The sequence below is a fragment of the Phasianus colchicus genome, chromosome 2, assembly GCF_987193195.1.
Source record: "Phasianus colchicus chromosome 2, bPhaCol1.hap1.1, whole genome shotgun sequence".
NCBI lineage: Eukaryota > Metazoa > Chordata > Aves > Galliformes > Phasianidae > Phasianus > Phasianus colchicus.
In genome coordinates this window covers 74,476,024-74,486,613 of record NC_143437.1, presented here as the reverse complement: position 1 = coordinate 74,486,613, position 10,590 = coordinate 74,476,024, and the positions used below count along the sequence as shown (strand labels likewise).

Genomic DNA, 10,590 nt, shown 5'->3' with positions numbered 1-10,590 from the left:
ATCCCCCCAGAACAGCCTTTGTTGTAGAAGGTATTATGCAATGGACAGTTAGCACATCTACCGTACCCATTCATCTTGGTCTCTGCTTGAAAAACATTATGTCAAGATTATGGCTTCACAGACACCCATTCCTGTGCTACATGTGGCACGAACTCCATGGTTCCCCATGGCCCTTCTGTACATTTGAATGTGCAAAGGAACAGATACTGCTCACAAAGAACTACTGAATTTCAAGGCATATCACTCGCTACACAGACACTTTTCTTTTTGCAAAGAGGGACATAAAATATTGAGTTCCTTTATGCTATGGGGCGGTAAGATGTCATCTTTGAAAAGAAACAATATGAGGGGTTTTAAATCATACAATAAAAAGAAAAACAAAGAAGAAAAATACTATATCTATAAAAGTAATTTTTTTACCTGTTCCATGTTCTCTGGGGAAGTAAAATTCCTTTGAGCTGAAACCTTCTAAGTTGTTTCAACTTGAGGTGAGCTGGTTCAGATGCTCAGAAGTTAGAGGAACCCCAAAATGGGTCTTATAATGGAAAAGTTAGCAGGTCCTCAAATTCTGCAGTGCACATACATTGGTACTTCTGAAAGAAGGAGAAAGATATTTGAAAGCTTTTTTTTTCAGAAGAAAGTTTTGTTCTTTTGAAAGTGAATACTAAAGACATTTTTTAAATTCCAGCATCCCCTGCAGGTTTCCATCTAACTAGCTTGTTAATTAAATATATCTGATTGCTAATTAAACAGTTGGAGAAATGCGTTTGAAAGAGAAACGTAGGGGAAAGTTTGAAAATGTAGGGGGAAAAAGTAATAGGTGAGTTATACAGTATACCTGTGAAAATTTGTAGTTCAGACTCAATCTTCTGGTATATTTCCCTTTATTGTGGGCAGGTGTTACGTCACCTCCAAGCACAGCTCTACTCATTACAGTGGTTATAAAATGGAGAAGTTGTGAGTCATTACACAGCAGACAGAAAAATTAGATTCGGTCATGGAGAAATTATTGCTTTTATGAAAAAGTGGATGTGATTACCAAAATCAAGGTGTCAGGGAAAGTGTCAGATTGAATCAAATTATTTCTAATCAATACTTTGTCAAACAAGTCTAGATATTTTTTCCCCACTTAAATCCTGACCTAAAATTTTCTTCAACATTTATTGTGGCTTTATGAGCACTGCAGAATAATCCTGAAATTTTAGCATGTATTATTCATACTGAACAGTTTTGCCCTGTTAGCTAGGATGTAGGGAATCACTTCTGTTTGTGCGATGTTGTGATCTCTAGCTTTCACTGTCCTAACAATAAGTGATGGAGAAATGATTTGTTTTAATGGGTATAGCTTAAATTCCTGAATGCTCTTTTTAAAAGGACTTGCAGAAGGTTTAATAAAAACCGAAAGGTCACTTAGGTTGCCCTGCATAGATGTGCATCGAATCTTGATGATTTTTATTTAAATAAACAAAGTTATTACAAACTTAAGTCAAATTTGAAGATGTCTTTTTTTAGCAGAGTGTTTGAGTAAATAAATCCACAGTGATTTGGTCCAATCAATCTTTTTCTACTTGCATATTTTACGTATACATTTATGTTGAAGTTTTCCATGCTTGATGCATTTTCTTGAAGACATTTTTGTGATGTCAGTCTTTTCCCTTTTGGTTTCAAACAAAGTGCCACCTTCCTCTTACCAGCTATGTGTATAACAAAGTCTTTTCCTTTTTCATAATAATAGGAGACAGTATTGAGCTATAGACTAAGAGTCTAATCAACATGAATATGATACAACCAATTCTTCCTGAAAGCTTTCTGCTTTCAAGGATGTCTTCTATACAGGAGATTGTGGAACCACTTGTTGACAAAAGCTTCAATCCCTTTAGCCCCATTCTAACTTTTACAATATATTGTTAAGAAGGATTGAAAGGAACATATGTCATGAAGCATTCGATATTGGAATGATACAGAAAAGATTAGCATGGCCCCTGTTCTCGGATGACAAGCAAATTCATGAAGTATTCCATATATTTTTTTTTGGAAACCACATGGGAACAACCAGAGCTGCTGAAAACCAGCATCAGGAACTGCAGCTCCCTGCAGCCATCCCAACTCTGATAGTTTGCTGCATTACATCTTGATATGGAGTATCTATTAAAAACTATGACAGTATAATAAAAGTTTTCCTTGCTTTCATCAGCTTTGAATAGTTGCCGTTTAGATGGCTGAAACTGAAGGTTATGTACATATCTAGATTCCTATCATATACCTGTAAGTGTTGCGAAAACAGATATACATTCTAAGCAAGCTTATGTAAGAAATATATATGAAAGTGTCATCATTCATGAATTAAAGTATTTTTAAGTGGAGTCTTGTTAGAATAGTAGTCAGGAATTCCTGGAGAATGCAGTTACAACTATCTCCTACTACTTCTAGATATTAGCAAAAACCAGATGCTGAAAAAGCAGAAAAGTTTAACTAGAAAGATCAGCTGATTTTCAATGAAACAAACTTGCATTGCTTTTCATTGTTCCTTCAAATTTTTCTGTGTAGTTTTGCTGATTCTGAAACTAAATGCATTGCCCCACTGTTTCCAGGCATGGCTGTCACACTAACTAGTCACTGTTGTGTTCAGACACTCAGGCTGAGATTGTTAAGGATATTAAATATCCTTTAAGAGTTGCATCTAGTAGAAGCTGAAACATATAGTAGACATCTTGTCAAGGGCTTTGCACTGTCAGTCTAAATATCTTACATTAGAAAGTGAAGGGATATAATTCCACCCAGCTGAAGACACTACAAGAAAGAGGATATTGTAACAGAAAGGTATTGTGCCAGTCTTTTTGCCTCTTCAAATTCTTTATCAATTTTTCTACAAATTTCATCTTATCTGATTTAGTCAGATCCCCACTGAGATTACATAGTTTATATATTTTATATATATATATTATATGCTGATATCCTGTTGTTGGTAAAATCCTTCTAGTCTAGAGAAAAGCTATTAGATATTTTATTATCTGTGTTTTTTCACAGTTTGCAAGTATGAGATTCTTAAAGGTAAATGAATAGGAATCAAATCTTTTAGACCACAAACTGAAAGATGAACTGTAGTTCAAGTCTGAAATGGCATATAGGGACAAATATTTGCCTATGGACTTTCCGAGGCACCTTGGCTAAGATCCTAAAAAAATGTACTTGCTTGAATGCTGAAGCTAGAAACAAAAAACTGAGAAAATGCTCCAGGAAAACTCTTTTCAAGCTAATTATTCACTTGCAAAGCTGTAGGCAGAGGCAAGCAGGGTTTTGCCAGAAAGTTGCCTTAAATGACACAAGTCATTACTGTGCATGAGATATACTGCTGTTTAATTAAGCAGAACATTTGGGTGTCCATCTCTGGATAATGCCAATAGATAAAGGACTGCTCTGGAGCTCCCTTTGCAGAGCCTGCTATCAACTGGGCAAACTGAACATGCTGTAGCAGTATTCACTTCTGCCCAAAGCTCACAGGCTGGTGGTGTTGATGTTGTCTGGCTTTTATGTAACAGCTGTGTAGCTGAAGCACTCACCTAGGAGGCAGGAGACTCAAGTTTACCATTACTCTCAGCAGGAGATGACTCTCTTTAAAAAAAGCCTTGGCTCCTATGTCAGACTGTTGTCCTAGGCTGAGTAGAGCCAAGACTGAATTTCATTAAAATGTCTGAGCTGCAGTCCGTAGAAGTCAGAACTGAAAACAGATGATCATGAGACCAGAGGAAAAAAAAAAAAAAAAAAAAAGATAGTACAGGCTATTATACGTTCTCAGACATTAGCTCTTTGAGATTATACTTTGATCAGTAGCCATAACGAGAGCCTTCCTCTGTCACCCGCCTGCCACCTTTGTAATAATCCCAACTGCTGAAATTCCAGAATTTGTTGGCAAATTTCTGGGCTGCCAGTAACTGTAGTTCTTGGAGTTAAAGTGCATTTACTCTCATTTGGCATCTGTGTCAGATGAATGCTGGAACAGGAGCAGCTCCATGCTTTCTACAGCTTTGTTCCTACAGTCATTTTGTACTCCAGAGAATATGCTTGCTACTCTCACATGAAACTCACTGCCATTTCATTTCCATTTATAAACTCTAATGTTCTGCTTTCAACTAGTCCATTGAGTTTCCCATGGACAATGGGAAACTTAAACTTTTACTATATCAAGTTGGCAATAAAATGCGTTACAATAAGTTAAACTTAAGGCGTATCTCATTGGGATGCAATAAAGTTCTTCAGAGAAAAATGTCAGCAGTATTGTTAAGATGACTATGGAACAACGAATCAGCTTAGAAAGTCTTCATTAATATCATGACAGAAAATTCCAGTTTTTTAAAAGATTATCTCTTTTCAGTTAATTCATGCGCCTCATGGACTTTGTAGTTACAACTATGTAAACAGCCTTTCCCCCATTCTTTCTAGGGGAGATATTTTACGCTTTCAGACTAACACCTCTCTGGGATCTGTCAGTGATGAGAACTGCTCTGAGATCTACTCTTAAGAAGAAGAATATATAGCATGCCCACAGTTGTCCTGAATATGATATTAAAGTGTAGAAAATGTATTGGTACAAACAAAAACCACTATATCTTTCACAAGGGAAATTAGCAAATTAAAATAATTCCATCCTATAAAAAAAATTTTTTTTGGTGGTTTCTTAATTATGGATATATATTACTTTGGGTATCACTATAGAGCTTTTGTTAAGTGAGAGGAGTATAATAGTTCTTTTTTTTTTTTTTTTCTTTTTTTCTTTTTTTCTTTTTTTTCTTCATATTTGATGTAGTTTAAAGGCAGAAAAATGAATAAATTAAAATGAACTACTAAGCCTATATCGGGTTGGATAGCCAATATCAGGTTGGATATTAGGACAAATTAATTCTCAGAAAGAGTGGTGAGGTACTGTAACAGGCTGCCCAGGGAGGAGGTGGAGTCACCAACCCTGGAGGTTTTCAAGAAGAGAGTAAATTTTGTACTGCGTGACATGGTCTAGAGTGGTCACAGACATGTGTTTACGGTTGGATCAGATAACTTTAGTGGTCTTTCCAACTTTAATGATTCCATGATTTCATCCATGATAAGGGATGAAAGAAAAATCTGTATCTTTTTAGTCTTTAAGTACTATTTAGAACAATATATTACGCTGAACTGACAATACAAGACATCTGAACACCTTTATTTTTCATCATGAGGAAAGGTATGTTTGGTATCACTGTAGGTTTTCTGATGTTGTGCCACCCTTTTGTGATGGAGAAGAAAAGGAGGCTGGAAGATATCTTCTCATTATATTCACTGAACATAAAACGGTCACAGATTTTAATCATGATCAGTTCACATGGATTTAAATTAAGAGAGTAATAGTGAAAAGGTATAGATTTGTTATGAATATCCATTCTCATAAATATTTAGCATGCACTATAAAATGCACATTTCCATGAACTTTCTTTGTGTTGTTATTGTTTTATACATGCTTATTCCTTTAAAAGATCACAGAGATCTCATCTTTTCTCTCAAAGAAGCAGGAAAAAATTTCAAAAATTCAGGCCAGGCTCTGATGTCCCATCAGCATTTCAGAGTTTGTTGAACTTCCCACTAAGACAACCTATGCTGTTATTAAAATCTAGCTGGTGGATTTGAAACATCTACAGAACTCTGAATCATACTGGAAAAGGCAACACGTTTTTGAAATCCTTTCTCAAGTCACCTTTCAGATTAAGTGCTGAATTCTCCACCCATATAGCAACTAAATGGGAAGAGTTGCAATTGCTGCAGCTGATCAATCACTGTATTTATTTTCATTCTCTTAATTTCCCCTCTGCTTTGTTAATCTTATTCTATAGGGAGTGTTCTATTTTAGGCTTGGCATCAGCTTTTATTAGCAGAGCTGAACAGGCTTGGAAAATAGGCCTGATACTCTTACTCTTGACTTCATGGTAATTCCTTGAGGGTCTCCTATATAAATAATGATATAGATAGATACTGCTCATGAATTCTCTCCATCTCTTCTATCTCCTTGTTTTCTTATTTGCTTAGGGTTAGGTATAAGGGGCTATTAAGCATACTAAAAGGGATTAGTCCTGCAGAGGACTACAGGTCCTGAAGTACTGTTGGAAGTGCTTCTCCAGAGCAGGGAGTGTGTTCACTCCACGTAGTGTTCAAATCTCTCTCCAGCACATGAAAACACTGGAAGAAAGAGGGAGCTTTTTATATCTGACATACACATTTGGCTGGACTCCGCCCTTTTTTGTTATAAACCACTTTTAGGAATGCTTGCCCTTTTTTGGGAAGAGACCACACTGTGATATGCTCAATGCTTATATTACCAGTGCCCAATTGTTCTCTTGCAAATGGTTTCCCCTTTCCTTCAAAGACTTTGTAATAAGGTAGGCAGATGATTAGAATGTAGTTAGAATGAAGAATTGTTAAAACGTTTCTGTCAACAGAAGCATTTCCATTGGCTCTAATTATTAATTCAAATGCTAACACAGGGGGCATGTGGGGGAAATGATGAAAAGCGAAGATATTCACAGATTTCACTTTAACATGCTATAGATTTCCATGGATTTTACTACTCCTCTCTATAGATTTTTTTTTCCACTTTGAGAACCTTCACAGGTTTTACTTCAAATATATTTATGGTGGCCTCTCTGCTGAACCCAAGCAGGTTCATCTGGTAATGCATATTATATAATGTGATTGTAGAAGGTAAAACCAGGCTAATAAGGTACAGTGTGTGGAGTTCTTTAGTAGCTTTGATGTGTATATTTCAATTTTCAGTCTTGCCTGTAAAAAGCAATAACTCCCCTTTCTGTTCTGGCAGTGCTTGTACTCCCTTTTTTCACATTGCTGTGTTATTCTAAGCTGACATGCACTGTCCCTGTCTTGTTTCTCACAGGCATGTCCCTTTGGTCTTTTCAAACTCATGAATACTTGAGACACTCCTACAAATTACTGTGCTGATTAAAAATCCTTGATCATGTCATCTTTTAGCTTTTAAATGTACTGTCAAACAATAGAATCAGAAATATGGGGCTGCTGCAGTTATTTCACATTAATGCTTCAAGTTCAAACAAAGTGTCAAGATGACTAAGTACAAGGGATTTTCAGAATGCTTTAATGTTGCCTCATTTCAAATCACTTCATAAGCATCTTGGTAATGAGCTCAATAAATTCTGCTGGAAAAAAAAAAAAAGAAAAAAGCTTTTTACCAAATAAAATGTAGGTTGCTATTTTATAATTAGCCCTCTGGGCTTGTGGGAAGGAGTCTTATTTCCTGTTTGAAATCCACTTTGTTAGTGCTGTGATGTGGAGATGGCTAAATGAGTATGAAATATTGTAATTAAGTACATCACAAGCTGTTTATCTTATCAGCACTGTTTTCCTTTAAAGGCTGGCTCATTGACCACTGGTGTATTATCACAAATTTTCTGTGCTTTGCCAGCTTAATAGACAGAGGTTTACCATATGTTGCAGGAGGGAAGGGTGGAGGAAAGACAGGAAACCAACATGGTAGCTCTCTTTTGATGGAGTAGATATCTTTTCATTTGCTCTGATTTGTTTATTCACCAAACAAAGTGAGTTTATGAAATCTCCTGTAGATCTGATGAAAGAGTATGACCCCTGGAAGCTTTGAGGCTGTGTGGTGGTCTCTGCATGTTCTGCTCAGTGGCCTGGCCTTGTTCATGGCAGAAGCAGAAATCCAAAATGAACTGTTTTACTGCTGAGTGGAATGAGTGACTGGGCTTCTTTTTGCTCTCTGCTGTTATTCTAAAGGATTCATATTTTGATAATCTTCTGACCTCCTACATTTCTTATATTAGTTCAGGCAGGTAGGATAGATGTAGCTTATAACACACTCATCTATAATATTAGTGTGCTTCTTGCAAGAATCTCTTCAAAATTTTCCTGGAGGCTACATAGCGCTGTTATGATTTAGTGAAGTGGTTAAGATTGCTTGTGTGATTTACACAGACTTTAACATAACTTAATACTTGCAAGTGTGGGAATGAATTCGTCAGTGCACAGGTCCCTGAATATCCCTTGTGTATTCCTTGTGTTTCGTTGTATTTGTCCCCATTTCACTGGTGTTCTGTTTACAGTGGACAATATATTATGATGCCAAGGATCTCAAGCTTCTACCAAACAGCTGCTCAACTATACCATCTTACAAGTCTTCAGATGCAACAGTTCAGCTCTGTGGATAGCCTACTAACTACTTCTAAAGGGCAATTTAATACTTAGACCCTTTTCTGAGTTGAGACATGTATTCCAGTCAGTTGACTTAGATTTGTATAGCTTTTGCAATGTTGTCCTCAAATGTCAGTACATCCTTCTCCATGTGATAGTACACGTAGTCAAATGATCCCAACAAATTTGTGAGGGATAGAGGCTTCCTGCTAGAGGAGCTCCCATGATATCACATTTTTTTCATTTCCATACTCATTTTACTTGGCACATTAATTTCAACAAATTTGCTAATTAAAGAAATCAGACTGGTTGGAAGATTCCCACATTAACCCTTACAGTATTTTTTTAATTCCTTTAGTGGCAAGACAGTTTTAGTTTCAAATGGAAAGCACAGTTTATAGCTCCCCAATACAATATTCTTTTAGAACTTCATTTTTGCCACTCTATTCTAAAACTTATTCTGTTGAAATTTCAGTTTAATACAGTCACCTCCCAAAAATATAAATTACTCTCCCAACATGAAAATGAGTACTCAGAATAATATTTAATATTTCAACTATGATTTTATCTTCCCTGGGGACTCTTTCAACATGTTGATCATGTCTGTTTTATTGCTGACAGTCTTTCTGTTCTAAATATATTTAAAGAAAATAATTAGTAGTAGTTCCGTGCTTCTGGAAGAAATTTCCCATGATATTTTCTTGACTGTGTGATGGCATTATATTTAACTTGTCAAATTTTAATCGCTCTCTTTCTTTTTTTTTCTAGTAAGCAGTATACACTTATTTTAAGCATCAAACCCAGCAGTTAAGAAGCCCCCACCCACATAAGTATTTAACATTTTTAATTCACTCTAAATTCTGTTAATGTGTTTATATATTTCTAAAAACTTATGTTGTCTACATAGATACTACTGAAATGCATAGATTAATCTTTTTTTTCTCACTCTTCCAATGATACTGAATTAACATAAATTATTCTTACTCTTCAGGGGTGGACCAATCTTAATATAATTTCTGCAAAATTTTTAATTTAAATCAAGAACTTCTTGTCTTCATCCCTAACAATTCATACTCCTTTTTGACCAAGGTTCTAGCACTACACATTTAATATGTTAATGTATTAATTATGCTTCCTATTAGTTTTTTTTAAATCACAAATGTAATTTCTGTGAATCTCATAAAGTGTAATTGATAAATCATTCTTTATTTTTATATGCTTATTTATTTTTATATGATTATTTATTTTTTATATGATTTATATTTATATGATTTTTTTTTTTTTAATGGACTTTTTTCCCTGAAATATTCATTACAGTTGTGTTGGAATGAACCATTTTTCTTCCAAACTAACTTCACACCTCTGGTGATTCACCATTAAGTGATGCATTATAGGAGAGTAAAACATACCACGCTGTACTCTGCTGCCCTCATAATGATACACTCCATGGGAAAAATTCATCCTGATGGCAGGTGATCAACTGAGGTCCATACACACTTTTTGTAAAACTTTTTTTTTAATAATTATGAATGCTCTAGTAGCTAATAGAATTATCCAGCCCTTTTAACACTCTAACCACATAGTATTTGATGATGACTTCATTGGTAAATTTCAGTGGCTATTTCTGAAATTCATCAAATAGATTTTATTCTATAGCTATTTTTACTGCTTCCAAAATTACTGGCCATTATTTCAATTGATTGATGACCTTTTCTTGATGTGCTGCAGGGTAAAATACAGGGGGGAATGAGCTGTACTGTAATCCTGCTGCATATCTTGATTAACTCTCTTTCTGTTATGGTCCTTAACAAGCTAAAGCACCCCAACTTCCTAAGAGCCTTGAGTATACACATTAAGGCACTAATTGCCCTGTCCACCTTGTAACTATATTTTCTGTAATCTTTCATTACAACTTCTTCCTCCTTCTTCTTGTGTTATTCACAAAAACACCCCGTCTCCATTCTGAAGTATGATGTGGATATCTGTGAGGATCTGCATGCTGACATGATGCAGTCCGTTGTCAGCAACACAAACCCCAGCACTTTTGACAGCATGCAGGAGATCATGTTCTTGACACTGCTCACTGAAGAATTGCTCTTAGTGGTTACCTTTCTCCCTGAATGTGGGATTCAACAGGGACTAGCTTAGTCTTACGCAATTAATCTTTGACCTTAGACAGATTTGGTTCTCTAAAGACAGGCTTCTAACATCATTTCAAATGAGGTAATCTATCTGATACCTTCACAGATCTGGCAGAAATTGGATACAGAACACTCTTAATCTAGACAAGCATCTGGGACTGAGTGAGGGATTCCATATAATATGAAATGGTACTAGATGGCTTTGTAGGCAATCATTGTCAAGAAGTTCAACACCACTTTAAGG

At 35.7% G+C, this 10,590-nt stretch overlaps 1 pseudogene; it reads left to right on the top strand.

Annotated features, from left to right (window-relative positions):
* The first annotated feature begins 1,926 nt into the window (after nucleotides 1-1,926).
* LOC116240817 (U6 spliceosomal RNA) lies at nucleotides 1,927-2,027 on the top strand (annotated as a pseudogene).
* Nucleotides 2,028-10,590: the final 8,563 nt, after the last annotated feature.